At 47.6% G+C, this 20,760-nt stretch overlaps 1 protein-coding gene across 1 annotated transcript in view; it reads left to right on the top strand.

The window, feature by feature from the left end:
* Nucleotides 1-20,760, top strand: part of ZCCHC24 (zinc finger CCHC-type containing 24) — a 175,269-nt gene that overhangs the window by 74,786 nt on the left and 79,723 nt on the right. The window lies entirely within an intron of this gene.

Below are 20,760 nucleotides of genomic sequence, written 5' to 3'. Positions count from 1 at the left end.
CCTCGAGAGGTCATCGAGTCCAGTCCCCTGCCCTCATGGCAGGAACAAATACTTTGTAGACCATCCCTGATAGACATTTATCTAACCTACTCTTAAAAATCTCCAGAGATGGAGATTCCACAACTTCCCTAGGCAATTTATTCCAGTGTTTAACCACCCTGACAGTTAGGAACTTTTTCCTAATGTCCAACCTAAACCTTCCTTGATGCAGTTTAAGCCCATTGCTTCTTGTTCTGTCCTCAGAGGCCAGGAAGAACAATTTTTCTCCCTCCTCCTTGTGACACCCTTTTAGATACCCGAAAACCGCTATCATGTCCCCTCTCAATCTTTTCTTTTCCAAACTAAACAAGCCCAGTTCCTTCAGTCTTTCTTCATAGGTCATGGTCTCTAGACCTTTAATCATTCCTGTTGCTCTTCTCTGGACCTTCTCCAATTTCTCCATCTTTCTTGAAATGAGGTGCCCAGAACTGGACACAATCTTCCAGCTGAGGCCTAATCAGTGCAGAGTAGAGCGGAAACATGACTTCTCATGTCTTGCTCACAACACACTTGTTAATGCATCCTGTTCAAGGCCCCATTTCAACAAGGTACTTTAGCGTGTATTTTGGACTTCTCATTTGCTTAATAAACTTAAAAAACAGTGAATAGTCACCCACTTCTTAATTTGCGTAATGTTTGGCATTGGCTGAAGTTGTCCCAAAGCTGAAAGAAAAGTGAAGAAATAGTGTAAACAATGAGAAGGTATAAGAAACCCTTTTCAAACCTTAGTGTTCTTAGTAGCATAGATAAGGAAGAGTGTATTTCCTCATACAAAACATGAATCTTCATTATCCTGTGTCCTTGTTGTAGTTGTTAATACCGGTGTCAAGTGAGTTTTCCCCTCTCCAACGCTGAATTTTGTAGCTTGGAAGTTAAAGCATGTTCTCTAGTTCTCTTATCAGATTAAGTGGATAAGAAATGCTGTGATTTTTGACAGCTCTTCATCTCTCTGCCCTCTTGGTGGTATGGGGGAAGCAAGGGGAAATAAAGTATCTACAAAGAATTTCACTTCACTTGCCTAAACTACTGCTTTGGCTGTAACTTACCTTTTCAGCCGATGGTGCGGGGAATATCTGACCAATCTGATAGGGAAGGGTGCAAAGAAGGAAGAGGAGAAAAAGCTATCTCAGTCAGAAATGGAAAAGGCATATTCAGTGATTTTGCCATCCTCTTTCTGATGCCAAAATATTCCATATTTACTCTTAAATCCCTTGTCTGGTATAGTTTCAGGTATCATAAGCAATGGTGATTCTGCCACTTTCTTCAGTTGATTATTACTCTAATAGATCTCAGTGTTATGATGAAATTGAGCAAAAGGAAATTTAAGTTGAACATCTGGGGGGAGAGGGGGGAGGGAGAGGTGAAATACTATTACTCAAAACCCTAGGACTGCCTTAAACAACTTCTCATCCCTGTTTAGCTAATCAATACATATCCAGATTGGAATTTTCTGAAGCATTCAAAGTGAGCTAGTGTCATTCAGCCTCCCTCCTTCAGGCTCTCTTAAAGGCCCAGTCATAGTGCTTTTAATTTTTCCTCCGTGGTCAGTTTTCCAGCTTTTTTTAATCATGTTGTTGCCTGCATCTAGCTTCCCGCTAGTATGTTGGACAAAGAGGTTTGAACCCATAGACATCTCTGGTAGCAACAAATCTCATCATAGACAAATTCCCATCATAGATAAGGTCAACACTGGTGGAGAAAATCAATATAAGATTCGTAATTCCAGCTACAACAATTCTGTCGCTGGAGTCAAAGAACCTTACATCAATTTTTCTGGGGTGGCCCCACAGTGGAAGGTTGACGAGAGAAACACTCCCATCAACTTCCCTTACTCCTCTCAAAAAGAAGTGCTATGGTCAATGGGGCTGCCATCAGTGTCCGATTTAGCAGGTCTTTACTAGACCCACTAAATCGAACCCTGGAGGATCAATCGCCACGGTTTCGATCTCCACGGCGTTGAGGGCAAGCCCTCAACTATTGCTCTCTAAGATGCTTTTTTAAAACCATCTGCCCCGGTAAAGTTACATGGCATACCACTGTTTTGATGATGCTTTGGGACTTGATTGCTTTTGTAGATGCAAGCTGCAAAGTTCCTAATTCAGTATTTATTTATATTTCGTTCCTCTGATGTCCTTTCCCAGAAAGCTTTGTTCCTCAAATAATTAAACCGACTTTATAGTGTTTGTTAAATCTCTGGCACAGAACAAGCAGAGATGGTCTATACTCTAAAATTTTATAGACGGTTGCAAGGTTTCCCCAACTATGGTGACCAGAGAACACATTTTTCCCCTGGGAGGATTGGTGGAGAGTGGAGTAGTTGGGTACATAAGACAAATCCCCTAATATCGGGATGGCCCCCCCAAAATTAAGACACCTGATCATCCTGTTCCCATCCCAATGTGGGGGGCAGGGATCTAGGTCCAGAGAAGACTGGAGAAGGGTGAGCACAAAGAAGTGATGGGGGGGGGGGGCTAACTTAAAACACAGCTGCATGTGCTAGGCTCTGAAATCACCAGTGCTGTAGAAAATCATCAAAAAAAATGATTGATGCTCTTGGTGTGAAATCTCTTGTCCACATGTGTTGCTAAGAGCATATTCAGCACTGAAATACTTTTATGAAGGCCAGCAGTCTTGCCGGGTCCCGAGCAATGTGGGGAGCAGCCCTGTGCTCCCAGAAGGGTTGGGGACCGCTTCAGGCAAAAGGGGGGGCAGGGCAGCCTCAGTGCCATGCTGCTCCCCCCACCCACCCACTCCTTAGTCTCCTGGAGCTCTGGCGGTGATTTAAAGGGCCCGTGGCTGTGGCCTATGCCATAGTAGCAGCAGTCGGGAGCCCCTTTTGAACTGCCATGGCAGTTGCTCCTTCCGTTGGTGGACCCGACGGCCAGCGGTCGACTGCACAGATCCATGATCCAGTCAGATTATGCAGCTCCATGTAAAGACTTTTGTGTATATTTCAGGGCAGCCCGTGGGTCAGGAAGCCATGTTTACTCATGGAGGTGCTGGCGTCTGTTCCTTATTAGGGCCCCTGCATCGAAAGGCATATTTTCTCAGCACAGTCAGCACAAATGTTCTTTAACTGTTACTTACAAAGCTGCCGTGACTTCCTCAGGCCAGATCTTTGTTTCCTCGGCACAGTGCTTTGATTGTGCAAATGTTCTTGCGTCAGCGCTTTGGCCCACACTGGAATTCGTTTCTTTTCCTTTATGGCCTTTCTCTGTTGTTCTTGAACGGCCTGTTTGTCCCTTCATTGACTTGTCAAGGGTCCATTTCTATGGCTGGAGAGAACATGGCTCTCCTCTCCTGTTCTGCCAACAGGCGAAAACATGGCTCAGCCTAGCCTTGGAGCTTGCATGATCTAGACAGGTCATTGCTTTCCTGTCATCTTGGTGGAAATGGCCAGAGGCAGGACGGTGGGCAGCCTGTTTCTCAGTGTTACAGAACTGCAGGACTCCCTGCAGTTCAAAACAATTGCTTGCACATGTGGAGCCCTGGATGGGCCTTACAGCTGAACACGCCATCCTCCAGGTCGCTTCGTGATCATGCCATTGTGAGACGAGTCGTCACCAGTGAGTCCAGCGTATTGCATAGAGGTGGGTGGCATGGTCTGTGTTTCTTTCAGAGTTTCTCATAATACAGTTACATTGTAGCATAGCCCCCAAATTCTGATATTTAACGCATGACCTCTGATCATAAAGTAGATTTGGATTTGCTGCCCAAATTTTTTTTGCAGCCACTTGTGGTCTACGCATCTGAATACAGCACCTGAGTCTTCCCAGCTCATAATGGCAAAAATATCACCAGTAACAAAGATTCTTCAAGACCAATTCTTCCATGAATTACCCATCCGCAACTCCATCGTTTGCAGTGTCATTGCAGCGAACTAATGAGCCAGACTGGGTTCTGCGCTAGTGTCAGTTCTGTTGCTGGTTTATCACCAGGGGTACCGTCCATTCACTCTCCTCAAAGGTGTGTTGGGTCTGCATTATAAAGAGGAGCAAAAAGAGAGGTAAAATCCTACTGCTGTCTCTCAGTTAATCTGGCATGCCTCTGTTAGGGTCATACAACCTATTAGACTTATAGAACACTAGCACTGGAAGGGACTTCAAGAGGTCGTCAAGTCCAATCCCCTGCCCGCACTGCAGAACCAAGCACCATCTAGTCATCCCTGATAGATGATTATCTAACCTGCTCTTAAATATCTCCAGTGATGGGGATTCCACAACCTCCCTCGGCAATTTATTCCAGTGTTTAACCACCCTGACAGTTACGAAGTTTTTTCTAATGTCCAACCTAAACATCCCTTGCTGCAATTTAAGTCCATTGCTTCTTGTCCATTCTTAGAGGCCAAGGAGAACAATTTTTTCCCCTCTTCCTTTGAATACCCTTTTAGATACTTGAAAGCTGCTATAATGTCCTGTCTTCTCTTTTCTAAACTAAACAAACCCAATGTTTTCAATCTTCCTTCATAGGTCATGTTTTCTAGATCTTTAACCATTTTTGTTGCTCTTCTCTGGACCCTCTCCAGTTTCTCCACATCTTTCTTAAAATGTGGTGCCCAGAACTGGACACAGTACTCCAACTGAGGCCTAATCAGTGCAGAGTAAAGTGGAAGAATGACTTCTCATGTCTTCTTCGCAATACAGTTAAGGTGCTATCCAAAGCATATGGAAAGTCAGTAGACTCCCATTGGCTTTAATGGGCTTTGGATCAGGTTCCTGAAGGACAAATCTGCAGAGTCAGGTGCTGTTTTCACATAATAGAATCATCTTAACTATGGCAGCTAATATCCAAACAGTCAATTTCATCTAAATACCATAAATTAAATTTTATAAATAAATGAGTTCTACTAACTAAGTTTAATCTGTAGCATTTTGGCCACCATACAAAGGAAAATCGTATTTAAATTGTATAAATGTTCCGAGTACAGGTCAAGATCAAATCCTAGAACTTACTGACTCTGTATGGAAAATGACCCTTCCACCAACAGATGGTATGATCTTTGAGTCACAGTAATGCAGGAAGACTTTGCAGCTCAATGATCATAAACAATGTAATACAGTTTTCAACATCAGTGGCCAGACTGGCTGAAGGTGCCAAACCAATGTAGGGCTATGTTGATCTTGTCAAATGCAGAGGCAGTAAGAATCTTGAAGTGTGTTTGAAATATTATTCTTCTCTTTGAATGAGGTCACCGTGATTTCATCACAATTCTGACACTTTTTTTGGAGGGTTGGGGGGCGAGTCCAATCAAATTGGTTAGCTTGAAGCACAAATACTGGAAATAAAAGCAGGATCCATGATTAGTAAGTCACCATTGAAGATGTCTCTCTCCACTTTTGGTTTGGTTTTTCATTATACAAAAATTGTTTTGTATTTGCTGAAGGAGCAACAATTAGCATTTCCTGAAATGCTTGTAGAGACTTAGAGGGTATGTCTACATTACATGGCTCCTACCACGGCTCCTGCATATCATCTTATTGGAAAGAAAACAAAAAACTAACATAATTTGTTCATATGAGTTCAGAAAAGAATTAGATACGTTCATGGAGAATAGGTCCATCCATTATTAGGCCAGATGGTCAGGACACCGCTCCATGCTTTGGCTGTGCCTAACCCTTTGACAACCAGAAACTGGAACTAGAGGCCTCAATAAACAGCCATGTAGATGAGCTTTGTAGACATAGCAAAATCGCCACTTCATTTACATCAAAATGGCTGCTGCGCTGTGCCGATCAGCTGTTTGTCAGTTCAGCGCGGTAGTCTGGACACTCGGCGGTCGACATCAAAAGCCTTTGTCGACCGCCCCGTTATGCCTCGCGGGATAAGGTTTACCGGGGTGGTCGACACCAAAAGCCCTTGTTGGCCACCTCATTATGCCTCGTGGGATGAGGTTTAACTGGGCGGTCGACAAAGGCTTTTCATGTTGACCGCTGAGCGTCCAGACTACCGTGCTGAGCCAACAAATAGCTGATAGACACAGCGCGGCAGCCATTTTGATGTAAATGAAGCGGCAGTTATTTAAATTGCCGCTTCATTTTGCTATGTCTACAAAACTCATCTACATGGCTCCGGCGACAGAGCCATGTAGTGTAGACATACCCATAGCGGGAAATCCTCTTGCCAATATAATTAAAAACTAAGAAGAAAGATACTGACTAACTCTTCTAGAATATGTCAGCTTGCCTGACCTTGAATCAGTAGCCAAGCTAAATGTTTTTAGTTCAGAACACAATCTGAAAGCCAACATTATGGCATATCCCATAAAATGGACCTTTAACCACATGCTATTATGGAGTCTTAGTCTAGGTTAGTGTTTGGCACATTTACATGGGAGACTTGAGCTCATGTGGGACTTAAGTAGGTGGGAGCAAATGCCTCATGCTGTTTATTGACCAAGATTCAGCACATCAACTCGCTGAGTGTTACAGAATACTTGGCTCTTAACTGACCTGATCATGAGAAGTCACTTCCACAGCCGCTGCCAACTAGCAACAATTTCTCACCCCACATAAGCTCCGTGATGACACCTTTCCTTCACTTCTGGTGGACCTTTCTGCTAACAGAACGACCGTACTTATGGTTGTAAAACAGAGGTTTCTTTCTGTACAGGCAGTTCCCGGGTTGCGTACAAGATAGGGACTGTAGGTTTGTTCTTAAGTTGAATTTGTATGTAAGTCGGAACTGGCGTCCAGATTCAGCCACTGTTCTAACTGACCAGCGGCTGACTACAGGAAGCCCGAGGCAGAGCTGCTCTGCCTCGGGCTTCCTGGAATCAGTCGCTCGTCAGTTTCAACAGCGGCTGAATCTGGACGCCGGGGACAGAGCAGCTGGGGCGCTGTCATTGGTCCCCGCAGCGCCACACCTCGGGGACCAACCCGGCAGCACCCCAGCTGTTCTACCCCAGGTGTTCCTAAGTCAGCCGCTGCTGAAATTGATCAGCGGCTGATTCCAGGAAGCCCGGGGCAGAGCTGCTCTGCCTCGGGCTACCTGTAGTCAGCCGCTGGTCAGTTTCAGCAGCGGCTGACTTGGGGACGCCTGGGGCAGAGCAGGTGGGGTGCTGCTGGGTTGGTCCAGTAGCGCCCAGGAGCAGCGCTGCAGGACCAACCTGGCAGCGCCCCAGCTGCTCTACCCCAGGCATCGGCGAGAAAAGCCTGGTCTGCTGGGGGGGGGGGGCGCACTAGCTAATGCGCCCCCCCCCCCCCAGCAGACCAGGCTTTTCTCGCTGCGGAGGACCCGCCGCCCGCATCCTCTGTGGCGAGAAAAGCCACTCCATGTCTCCCTGGTCTGCTGGGGGGAGGGGCGCAGCTAGTGCGCCCCCTCCCCCCCCCCCGCAGACCAGGCTTTTCTCGCCGCGGAGGTCGCGGGCGGTCCCGCCGCCCTCATCCTCTGCGGCGAGAAAAGCCGTTCCGCATCTCCCTGGAACCCCCCCAGCAGACCAGGGAGACGCGGAGCGGCTTTCCTCCGCGGCGAGAAAAGCCTGGTCTGCTGGGGGAGGGGGCACATTAGCTGCTCCCCCCCCCCCCCCAGCAGACCAGGCAGACGCGGGCGGTGAGACCGCTGAGACGTGCCGGTCCCGCCCCCCGCGTCCGCCGCGGCTTTGCTCTGCGTTTCCCTGGTCTGATGGGGGCCCCCCCCAGCAGACCAGGGAGACGCGGAGCGGCTTTTGTCGCCGCGGGGAACGCAGGCGGCAGGACCGCCCGCGTCCTCTGCTGCGAGAAAAGCCTGGTCTGCTGGGGGGGGGGGGGGGTGCACTAGCTGCGCCCCCTCCCCCCCAGCAAACCAGGAAGACGCGGAGCAGCTTTCTCGCTGCAGAGGACGCGGGCGGTGGGACCGCGGCGCGTCTGGGCAGTCACGCTGCCTCCGTCCTCCACGGCGAGAAAAGCCCCGTTCGTATCTAGGGATCCGACATAAGTCGGATCCACGTAACTCGGGGACTGCCTGTATCCCTATCATTGTTTGTAGCTTGGCCTACTCTGATTCCCTAGTAGAAACTTCCACCTCCATGATCTGGGAGAGGGATTGGAGTGGGACCAGAGGATGGAGAGAAATGGGAACACGCAGGTGGTCCGGATATATTTTCCATAATTGTGAAAAATTTGGAAATCTTCACCCTGTATATAAAAGAATTCAAGCTACAGTAAAAATTGTGGCTTGTGGTATTCAGCTTCTACTTCTTTAAATTCATCCCTGCCTTCACTGTACACTTAGTCCAAGATGAAGTTCTAGATTATACACAAACATGGGAAACCACCCACTGTTTGAAGAATACTGAGGCTTTACTGAACCTGTGTGCCTGTAACTAACTAGTGATGTGGTCCTAAGACATGACATGCAGTAGGCCCATGGGAGACAAACCTAGAGGATGATAGGAGGATCCAGGCACACCAGAATCTGTTCCTCCCTGCAATTGCAGAAATTGGATACCTTTTGGTACAGCCACTTATACAAGTTAGGGAAAGCAAATATAAATTGTGCTGTCTCTGTAGTGCATCCCCCCTACAACAGTTTAGTCTGGCACGGAATGGAACTGGGATAGCCCTAGACCAATGTTCCCTCTAATCTTTTCCTTCCACGTGCAGAATACCTTTTAAAAATGTGCACCGAGGTGTGTGCAGCACCACTAGAAACAAAAACCTAGCTGTGGGCACTCTGCTAATTAACTAGGCAGCATTTGAACCTCTCCTGAGTGGCCTCAGAAGTGCCCCACTTATAGGGAATACTGCCCCCAACCCGCATTTACTCCAGGCAGTAAGTGCAGCGTACCCATGGACTTAATAGCTGAGTTAAAAAGTGCAAGTGCAGTTTGCAAATCAAGGTTTTTGACCTGCTACTTAAGAGCTTAAAAACTCATCCAAGTAAAGGCGCAAAGTTGATTTCCTGTGTGGAACTCTGAGAGGAGTAGCCTGGAGTCAGAGAACTGAACAAAATTTCCTATCGACTTAGTATTTCAGTCATTTTGGACAGAGCTCAAGTTGTGGATAAAGATGTGGTTGTAAAAGGGACGTTAGCATTTTTTATTTCTTGGTTGTTGACTTTGCAGATCTGTATTGCAGAAGGGAGCCAAAGAAAGATCTTCAGTTTTCAGATGTGAGTGGAAATGTAGATACTGGAATGTAATGTGACATGAAAGTAACCTCTGCACTGATTTCATATACACATGGCTTTTTGAGTCTTATGATACTGACTAGAATTTTTACGCTGGTTAATTGTAAATAATGGAACTTGGAAAAAAGTAAGAACAGTGCAAGCTGATTTAGCAGGCAGTGTGGTCAAGAATATGGCACAGGACGACTTCAGCAGCTAGACTTCTGCACTGTTAAACTTGTTTAGAATCCTGCTGTGTCTTTAATCATTTTATACATTTTTCTTAAGATTTTTGGAGGCCTGAGGTTCTTTCTGATCCCTTTCAAAAAAACGTTGTGTTCACTGGAAAAATCAATGCTTTCTGTTAGGAAGTAACCAGAGCGGATTCATAAACCACCAGTCCAATCCCCATTTGCACAGCATACACTGGCAGGGAACTTCAGGCTTGATGTTTGGGGCTATGATGAGGGAGAAGAAGCTGCAGATAAGTGTACATACACGTAAGCCTAAATTAGAGTAGCAGACAGCTTGTGCAGGCCCCTAGGCAAGGTGGAGGGTGCCTGGCTCTGCACACCCTGAAGGGGCGGGGCCTTGGGCACAAGGGGCGGGGCCAGGGATGCTAGCTTTCTGTGCCTCTTGGAGCATAGTGTGCCCCTCAGAGCTGCACTGAGCATGCGGCGATTTGAAAGGCCCACGACTCTCAGAGTCTCCAGGTCCGGGGGCAACTCCCCTCGTCAGTGGGCTTGGGCTAAATTTCCAAAAGGAAGACCCTGCTTTTGCGTGCTCACCCTGAGACACCCAAGTCCCGGTCCTCAGTAACGCTGAGCTCCCGGTGGAAGTAGAAATAGCCAATGCTATGTTTCCAGTGGGGCTCCCAAAAAACCCACTCGCCACTTTTGAAAATGAATGCCTCGGGGCCTTTTACGTTTCATAAAGGTGGTTTTGCGTAAAGACATTGCCTGATGGGTATCGGGAGAGGTCGTTGGAACACAAAGGGCACAAATCCCATATGAAGTGAATGCTTCAGCAGATGCCTGCAAAGTGAACCTGGTGAACTTCGCACCGCTCTCCTTCTTCGCAGCCTCTGACTTGGCCCATCTCTGGCTAAAATGACAGCTTGTCAGCCTCGGCGACACAGCGGAGAATGGACGTCTTCATGCGGTGCAGCCTCATTCTTAGACACCCGGTTGCAATGCCGTGAACGGCACTGATGACAGCCAGTGCGCCGCATCAGTGCTTCGAGTAGAGCGTCAATTCTTAGAAATGGCTGGTGGTTAAAATCAGCTCCTGCAAAGCTGCCAATTCCCATGCAATTCTCTCCATGCTTACTGTGTCTCCGAAGTGCAGGTGTGTCAGACCCAGGAGCGGCACCGTCTGTCCCGGTGCAGAGGAGGCGAATTGCTAGCTGTCCCTTTTCTCGTTGCCCAAGCTCGATGCAATCATCTCTGCACATGCTTGCAACTTCTCTCACATCTGACTGAAACATCCAGATGTCAGCAAAACCCACAGACCAAGCAGGGCTCAGAGCTGCACTCTGAGGATGGCTCCAACCCTCCAGGGAGCTTTCATTTCCCCAAACACAAATCTCTGGCTGGCGGGAGTCCAAAGGAGGGGGCTGGGTCAGGAACATACGCAGCATGCAGGAGGCTATGCAGGCCTGGGGAAATGGCAGTGTCCTAGCAATCTGTCTCTGTCGTGACCGTGAGGGCTACTCCCTAGGAAGGTGAAGGTGACTTTGAGATCGGGGCTGATCAAGCTCTTTTCTCCTCTCTCTTTTTTCCAAGCAGTGACTTCCTTTTCATAACATTCCAGCTTCCAAAAGAAACAACCCAAATATCCAGACTCTTCAAAAGTAATTTCATTATTATATTGCCAGAGGTCTGGAAGAAGACCTAGTATGCAGGGTCTATAACCCAAGGGGAAAGTGGGCAAGGAGTTCGTTTTAATTAACGGCATTAACTGGGTGATGTCAAACATCTGTAAATTAAGGAGAATGCTTTGGGGAATCAGGGCCTAAACTTTAGACACTGCTGAATAGGGACCTTCCCTCTAAGGGCCTGAAAACCCTACGTGGGAATGAATGAATGAATGAATCCTCACATCTTACGTGAAGCCAGAGACGTATTGCTCCTGTTTTACAGAAGTATTAACTAAGGCATAGAGGTGAAGTCTCTTGCTTTAGGTCAGACAGGACATGCATTCCAGAGAGGGAATCAGAAACCAGCGCTCTCAGTCCCTTGCCTTAACCACACGTCCATTCTTTCCTTTCCCAGGGCTTTCCCCTCCCCTCATTATAAAGCTTTATGTAAAATAACAAATGCTTCTGTTCTTTGTAAATTGTTGCGCTTGTCTAACATCAGCCTACTGGCAAACCGACTAGCAGCATGAGGCAGGCAGGATAGGGACATGAACTTCCACAAGGACACAACGGAGACCCTGTTGTTGTTAGACTGGCTGTTCCTGGCGTTCAACTTTTCTTAAATGCCAAAAACCATTGATAGCAGAACGCCAAATGCTTCAGTAAAGCAAAGAGCGTCCAGTGTCTTGTTATACCACAGAGTCGTAGGCGGGCCTATAAAATATCTGCTCGGAAACTGCTGCATGCCAGAGTTGAGAGGGTGAGGGGGGCAAGCTTGCTCATGGGAACCTGCCTCCCGAAAGTATGTCTAGTGCACAGAGTAGGTCCCCATCCCTTACTAACCTCACATGCATAGACACTGGTGTGCAAGAGCTTTTGCCCTACACTTTGGGCTTATCCCGTGGCATTTCTGTAAAGGATTCGGTGCCTCGAATTGGCAGGTGGCCTCGTCATGTTTCTTAGGGCTTCACAGAGTTAAGCTTACAAAGCACTTCCTTGCCAGTCCTCTCCCCAGTTTGGAACGAGGACAGATTTCTCTTTCTGTTTTGTTCTCAAGCTCAGGAGCCCACCTGCTCCTGCAGCTCACATCCCCTGAAACCAGACCCCATCCGGCAGCTGCATAAATCATTAAAAACAGGCCTGCACTGGGGTGTCAGGCTGCTGGCAAAACAGGGGAAAGGATACACCCTTCTCCCTTGTACTCCCCCATTTTCCCAAAGTAAATAACTGCAGTCCCCATGCTGAACTCAGCGCTGTGACGCTGCGTGATACTGGACTGCAGCAGTTTTACACATGGGAGTAGCTAGCGTTTTCGTCTTTCCCTTCCAAGTCTCCAGGAACAGAATTCTCCACCCAGGTTACGTGTCCGCACTGGGAGAAAGCATCGTGTTAACTAACATGATGTTCAGCACTGGAGAGATGGCCCAACTGCATGTTGAAATGCGTTTGCCGCAAGCTAACGCATTTTTAAACGTGACTCACTGCCCTTGTAAACCCTACCACGTTTACAATCATAGCTAAACTGGGTTAGCTTGCACAACTTAAAGTCTGGCTTGGATTGCTTTTTCCCCTTTACGAACAACAAGCTCTTCACAGCATCCCAAGTGCAGGAAGAAGCACCAATCAGTCCAGGTGCAATGCTCAGATCTGGGAATCACTTTTGGTTATGAACAAGGAGTTTTGGGGCCAGCCTATTTCTAAACCAAATGTGTTACAGGTCGAAACTCTCTTAACCAGGATTCTCTGGTCCTGTACGGTACGGATGTTGCAGGATCAGGGAGTTCTGGTGGAAGGCCAGCGGCAAGGATCCCTTTGAAGCTGGCAGAGCAGGAGGCTGCTTGCAGCAAGTTGGCGGTGTGGCTGCTCAGTGCATGGCTTCTCAGCAGGACTAGGAGCCACAGTAGTTCGGCGGGTCTTGGAGTCATGGCAGCGATGGCTGCCCAGTGGGGTCAACAGGGCATGGAGGCCAGAAGGAGGTAGGGAGCCATCTAGGAGGCCAGTGGCCAGGCCATGGGAATTAGTGGCAGGGGTCCAAAATGACCTCTCCTGGTCCGGCAAAATCCCTCATCTAGGACTGGTCAAGTCCCGATGATGCTAGACCAGAGAGGTCCAACCTGTAGTAGGGTCTGATGTATTTTTAGAAAGCTGAACCATCCTAGGTTGTCAAGGGCTCCATCACACCTGAGGAAATTATTCCTTCTGTGAAGCAACGATGGCACAACATAAAAAGAAAAGAACGGATGGTCCAGAGCTCCGTGCTGGAGCTGTGCATGTCTACCCTGCATATACTTGACAATCCCAGTCATGATTAGAGGAATTCTTCAACTCTCACCCACACAGTAAATCCTGGGACAAAGCCAGCAGGAAACAGCACTCTACAATATTTATTTCACATTATGGAAGGCTTCGTGCCACCCCTGTCGTAATAATGAGTTGAGGGAGAGGACCATCCAGAGAGAGGAGCAGAACCCACCTTAACCACAAACGCATCCCGCCCCCCCACCCATCTTTGTTGTCATTAACCTGCACTGAAATTTGATGGAGATTAATCTCGTTAGTCCATGGCCTGCTCTGCTGGGTTTTTAAATTCTATGCAGGCCTGAACCTCCCCAGAATGAAATGGGCACCCATAGAAACACCAACTCTAGAACTTTTCCCCTCCCAAAGTTTGAATCTGTGTCAGTGATGCTCAAACTTCACTGCACGGTGACCCCCTCCTAACAACATTTTTGCATGGGGGAAGAGGGAAGTGGGAGGAAGAGGAGGCCGGATCCTGAGCCCTGTTGCCCCATGTAAGGTGTGGAGCTTGGACTTCTACTTCGGCTCTAGGTCCCAGACAGTCTCATGCTGGCCCTGGAAACCCCATTAAAATGGGGTCCCAAACCACTGTGGGTCCCAACCCATAATGTGAGAACAACTGATCTAGATCTAAACTTCCTTGCTCAGCTCTATCATTATAATAGGCTGAACCAAAACCTCCCAGATTGAGGGAAGTTTGGCTCGGAGTCCAGATCTGAAGTTCATCACTTGGGCCTCTTTCTTTTCCCAGGCTCTAAATAAGAAAACGAATGTGTACCTGGCAGGAAGAGCAAAAGCAGTCACGCTGAGCTTGGAACAGAAAATGTAGCAACAGGAGAAGAATAATATCCTGTAACAATGCAAGTGGGAGCTCTCAGGAAAGTGAAGCCATTCTAGTGTGTGAAGCACAGACTTTGCGTAGTGGGAAATCCCACTGTGAGTTACAGGGTCTCCAAATGTAGAACTTCGGTAGGTTAGAAAGCTCAAGAGCTGCACAGTGACCACATCCTTTGCGCTCTCTGGAGGGAAACCTCCATTTAATGTTTTTTTTAATGGTAAGTGTCTAGACATTTTCCTTGCAAAGAGAGCCTGGAAAATAGACCCTGATGTAAACTGATTGTTGAAGGGGATTGAACAAGGCTCCGTTACTGCAGCAGGGCATGGGGTAAGGAAATATTACGCATGCACACACATGTTGTCGTGTAAAAGTGTGTGAGAGTCACCCCAGAAGAACCATCTCAGTAACCTTTTCCCAGACGCAACGCTTGAGTACAACATAGGTGCGTACGCACAAGCTGGGTCACAAGCCTGCTCCAAAAGGCCAGCTGTTAACTTTTGTTAAATTGTTTAAAGGTCCAGCTTTCTTCAAAAGGTAGAATGAAGCCACTAACTATCCCCCAACCACCATGTTACTTCACCAGCATGTCTGCCTTCCCCTTACCAGCCACTTCCGTAGTGCAAAAGGAGAGGAACAGGTTGTCACACTGTTGTTGCACTGAGGCCAGGTCTGCACTAGACCTGGTACGTTGGTTTAAGGTACCCCAACTCCAGCTACAGTCCCATAGGCTTTCTTTATTTCTCACAACTGTTAGGAGTACTGGTGCTGACTAGAGCCACTCAGCATTCTATTTAGTGGGTCTTAACTAGACCTGCTAAATTGATCCCCAGAAAATCGATATCTGGCGAGGCAAGTGAAGATGTGGCTTGAGTGGAAGCTCTGCATGTCCCAATACCTTCCACTTCCACAAAGGGAAACAACCCCGCTAAATCCTTTTACAGACAAAAACTGTGGTCTCCTCACTGTCTGGGAAGATCCCCTTAACCAACACCAGCCAGGGAAAAAAGGGAATAGAGGCGAGAGATCTTTTTCCCCCTCACTCAGGGAATTTCACCTTCATTGCCAGCCATGGGGGCAGCTCTTGTTAAATTGTTAGCAGTAACTCTCACGGGCTGCACAGTCATTAGTTTTATCATTGTGATTCTTTGAGATCCTTGGCTGAAAATCACTCTACAGAGCCAGAGTATTGAGTTTATGGCGTGTGTTACCCAGGTATTTTCTTTGATCAGAGTTATCTCACTGCATGGCACTCCTCTCCTTTAGCGCAGTATAAAGACCAATTGGCCACAGTGGGTATGTGCCTTCAAGGCATGACATCCCTCTTGCTTCTAGCATATCGTTGACCACCGTCAGCTATTTTTGGAGTGTAACCTGGTATCAGAGATTGTAGTGTACTCTAGCAAGTAGACAGAAATGTTCCTCTCTACGTTTTCCTCAAGGAACTACGAGTTTCCATGTAAACTTTTCCGTGAGTAGGCCCCTTACCATGGGCCTGGAAGAATATGCCTTCTGCTAGGACATATCTACAGTATCTTAGCCAGCTGGAATCCAAATTCTGCTGTCAAACTTGAACTTTACCTCCATCGCCTCAGGCTGATTGAGCTGGCAGGTAGAATGAAGAAGTAGGAAGAGGGTGAGGGAGAGGGTGGTTCATACCTTTGTTATTTCTGGATCCCTTCCCAGCCTGCCCTCAAGGTTAGTCTTTTAGCTTTAGAAAATGCTGTTTGAATTCCTTCCCTGTGGTAAATGAGGCAGGAGAGGTCATAACTCCTTCATATGCTGTGGCATTACAGCGGGCATAGAATACTTCTGGCTGCAGTTAGAAACAAGAATAGAGAGAGGTTGCCCATCTCTCCCACTGCGTCCTGAGATGCTAAACACGCTCTTGTTCATGAACTGCTCTTCCTGAAGTGAATGATGTTTCATTGTGTTTCTCTTTCACTCTTGCCTGTGCGTGAAATAACAAGCAGGACTTGCTGTTCACCTGGAACTGAAAGTAGGTTTCAAAGTCAACACCCTGTGGAAATGAACGAAGCAGTTTTCACCTCTCTGTGCTATTGTTTCAGGCAGTCTGCACAATGCGGCAGTTGACTGAGCACCGTTCTACTTTAATTTCCCATTTGACAAGTTACCTGTGCAGCCATAAGGACTATGCAGCTCTTTCCTTTTAATGGACATAGCTTAGATTCTGCAGCAGAAGACCAGATTTGGAAGCCCAGTGAAAATTCAGAGGCAGCATAATATCAAATTGTTGCATATTCCAGGTGACACTCTCCTGGTTATAAAATTCATTTGCATACTTTAATTCAATACAAATGTGCGATTTTTATCTACATCAGAGCAGCAGCAGAATTTCCAGTCTGTGGCTATATCATACAATCCAGAGAGCCTGCGGCAGAATTTAGATCAGTCATCCCATAGCTTATGCAGGGCTTATCCCCTCTGCATGTATTGTATAGGGTCTATTTTTACATTTCTTATCTTCTTTGAAGTCCATGGGTGGTGTATATGCCAGAGCAAAGCAGTCAGGCCCACAGGATGAAAGGTGAAATCTAAATGCAAGCTGTTGTCAAAGGTGAGTTTGAAGCAAAATCCCTGAATTGAACCTCTCTGAACTCTGGCAGCGTGAGAAGTTCCAAATCAGAGTCCTGACCCGGGTCTGAATTTCACAGCTGGCCCTGTCTGTCTAATGGTCTCAATCTAAACCCTGGATCTGAGTGCCCAGGGGTATTGGAGCATTCAAAAATCTCAGGATTTGAATTCTGTAGCATGGGCCACTTCTAATTATTTTCCTGTTACTCATACAGTTCATGTCACTAAATCTGTCAGTTGGATTTTTCTCATGTGCACTAGATCATCATCTCAGCATGCTATTAAATATTAGTAATGCTTATCAAGCTGACTGGCCAGCTGTACATAGCTCCCATGACGAGTCTGGGGGAAAGCACTGAGCTCCCCTTCAGAAACTCCCAACTGCAGCTCAGGGGTGGGGGTGGGAAACAGCCTGAGATTTATCATCACGGGATGCTTGTCTTTAAGGTGTACCCCCCCAGCAGGCAGGGTCTTAAGCCATCTTGCATGAGACCATTGGTGTTTGGTCCCCAAAACAGAAGAACGATTCCTTATGCCGGTGGCACAAAGGGTAGACCTACAGGACAGGAGATGGTGAGAAAATGTGTGCACACAGTGGGAAGATGGAAATGCTCACTGGCTGGCCGTCCAGAGATACAGCGACTGTCCAGGAGATGCTGGAGCACCTTCCCGCTGGGCTGGGAGGGGTAAAGGTTTGCTTCTGAGAGGGTAACATTGTGAATGTGAACTTGCTGTCCAGACAATGGCCTTTTGGCAAGCGCCAGGGAAAGTTCGCTTCCGGAGTGGAAGCACAAGCCCTGTGGCCTGTTTCTCTTTTCTTTCTCTCCTGTTGGCCTCCGCTTTGCTGCTTCCTGGCAACAGGCGTCACTGAGCAGGAAGCGGCACTGCTAACGGTGTGGGGGCAGCGGGCAGGGTTTCCAAAAGACAATTCATAAGGCCCTGTTAGGGTTTGGTTGTATGCAAAGGAATGAGACTCAGCCGCTAACCCTGGGTCGAAAACTCTTACGTAGCCAATGAGCAATGCCCATTCCTCTTGCAGTCTGGGGAGATACAGGAACTGAGACTCTTTCAGGACTTGGCCCATGGGCATGAGGGAAAGAAAAACTAAAATCCTGAAAGGGCTTGAGCACCCACAAACCTCAATGAAATCAACTAGAGGCGCGTGTGAGCCCCTCCCCTGACCATTACCAGGCCCTGAGCAAGGAGGGTTTGTCCCTCTACCACACAGGGCTCCGCTAAGAACGACAATGTGCTTGAGATGCTGGTGGGATGTTACAGGAGCTGACTTAATACACTGAGCTGTTTTTTCCCAAGGAGCCTAAGGAAAGTTGGCCCCCAAGTGCCCCCGTATTTCCCCCATTCTGTGTGCCGTTGTGATTTATCTGTGTGGTACTCTGCTTGGGGCACTGGGTGTTTCAACCTGCAGCCTTTTCCTTGCACTCTATTTGACTGCATCATCCAGAAGCAGAACGTTAAATGTGGTGCTGCCGTCTTCACTGATTTTTTTTTTTTTAAATCTGGACTTTTAAACGAGAAGGGTCCTACCATAATCTGATGAATCTATTGTGATAGAACTCAAGAGGATGCATGTGACATTAGCACAGAATTTGGCTTCTTCTGTCTTTTTTTTTTTCTAGCGATGGATACCTATCTGTAAAGATCCGCACTACACAGCTATAAACACTGCTTTGAAGCAGTGCATACATCCTGCTGCGTAACAACCCTTTTGATACTCACGATATTTCCTGTCGTATTTCTTTCACTGCCAAGTGTTGATTGTTGACATAAGTGTTTCATTTATAAATATTGTCAGTGTGTGTGTAGGGGGGGCGGTGTGCGTGCGGGGATGATTCAGCAGTGTCAGAGGGGCATATGGCACCAGGCCTAACAGGAAGAAAAGAGTGATGGCTTCATAACAAATAAATCAGTTGCCACATCTAGAGGAACAAGGGAAACTTTTTTTCTCCCTAGGCTTTTTTTTTATTGCCTTGGCTAAGTGTCACGATCGCACAAGGAGAAGAAACCAGTGCAGTCCTGTGAACTTCTGGACTTGTAGAGATGGCCGTCTTCAGCTGCTCTAGCCCCTGCACAACATTGAAGCAAAATAGCTTAGGCAGAGACTGATGCCCTGTCTCATGCCAGCAGCAAATCATGAATTTTATAGCTGCCTCCCCTTCCTTGCAAAGTTCCACTTCAGTATCAGCTCATGGCCTGCTGAGTTGATAGCTGGCACTAAAAGCTACACAGCCCAGAGGGTTTGCCACAGCTAAAGGGGAGGCACAGGGAGTAGGGTTGCCAGGTAGACCCCACTAAAAAGCTTGACATGCTTGTCCGGAGGAGGGGCTGGCCAGTAGGAAGAGGGGGCAGGAAGCAGAGCTGTGGGGGCGGGGCTCAGAGGCTGTGGGCTGGAGGGGAGGATGGGGGGGGACAGAGGAAGGGGGGCAGGAAGCAGACCTAGTGCGGGGGATGGTGCAGCCACTGGCCACGGCCAGAGTCCTTCCAGCCATGCCCCCGGCAGACGCTCCCTTTACTTGCCAGCAGAAGCCGGGCGGGGGCGGCTGGGAGCCACTCCCCCCGCCCGGCTTCTGCTCGCAACCAGAGGCTACCAGCTAGGAGGTGGGCCACGACTGGCGCTGGGAGCCTCTGGTCCCGTGCAAAAGTCGGGAGGGGGGTGGGGGTGGCTGGGAATCCCGTCCCGCGCCCTGCTTTTGCATGCAACCACAGGGCTCCCAAAGCCAATCGCGCTCCACCTCCCAGTCGCTCCCCCGCCCCCGCCAGGCTTCCCTCCGGTGCCCAGCCAGGAATTCACAAAATACCGGACATTGCACATGTCTGGTATTTTCTGAATTTTTCGACCGGACAGACGGTGCAAATACCGGACTGTCTGGTAGAAAACTGGACACCGGGCAACCCTAACAGGGAGGTGGAGGTGGCTAGGAATGTGTGAGTGCATGGTCAAAGGGAAATCAGTCATGGATGGGTAAGGAGCTAGAGGAGATCACACTAGCTTTTATTTTGCTTAGGGTGTCATGAAACCATTCTACCCTGCCCAGCAGTGAAAGTCATGAGCAAAGCCCAGCTATTGATCCTCATTCCTGAGGATCCTCGTCATGTAGGCCTACTCCACCCACACTCTAGGTTTTAAGCTAAAAAATTCTACCTAGGCTGTGCGGAAGAGCAGGCCCACAGATCCATCAAGGAACTTTCTAGAATTCACTGAGGAGTATGAAAAAACTTAAACACTGAATGGTCTAGCAGCACCTTAAAAGACTAACAAAACATGTAGATGGTATCATGAGCTTTCGTGGGTACGGTCCACTTCTTCAGATGACCGGAGTATTAAAAGTCCAGATCCACAGATAAATAAGGGAAGGGGGAGGGGGGAGAAAGGAGTATGAGTTGGACATAAAGGTGTTCTAGTCATTTTTTTTTCATTCTATCAAGTGTAATTACCTATCTTATTGGTGCTTTCTCTCCATTGGCCACAATCTTAGTTAACATTTTACAAATCTTCATGTACCAGAGAAACTGGTCTATACACTTCCTCTATTATCACCCATATGTCATTACGTCACAGAAACTTACCTTCCTCCCTCACCTCCACTCTGTTCTAAAATTTGATTTGTCAGTTTCACATGCATTCATTTTTTTTGATTGTATCACTTTGGTATGTATGGTTGTGCCGATTTTTCTTCCGCATACTGATCTGAGGAAGTGGGTCTGGCCCACAAAAGCTCATCACCTATTAAACCATCTTGTTAGTCTTTAAAGTGCTACATAGTCCTGTCTTTTGTTTCAGCTACACCAGACTTAACACGGCTGCATCTCTATCACTGGCCTATACACAGTCTCTGATGTGTCACAGAGGCTTCTTAGTTTTAAACTTTCCCCTACAGTTATGGTGACCAAAACCAGTTTAACCAAGACCAAGCCTGATGCAGCCTTTCAGACATAAAGAAACAAGCTGGAATTGTGTAGCCCACAAATGCCCAGGCCTGTACCTGTTAGGGGACTAATGGGTTGGTATTGCTTTGTTTTAAAGAAAGAAAAC

This window comes from Pelodiscus sinensis, chromosome 8, assembly GCF_052426305.1.
Source record: "Pelodiscus sinensis isolate ZL-2025 chromosome 8, ASM5242630v1, whole genome shotgun sequence".
Lineage (NCBI taxonomy): Eukaryota > Metazoa > Chordata > Testudines > Trionychidae > Pelodiscus > Pelodiscus sinensis.
This window is presented reverse-complemented; position numbering and strand designations above follow the sequence as displayed.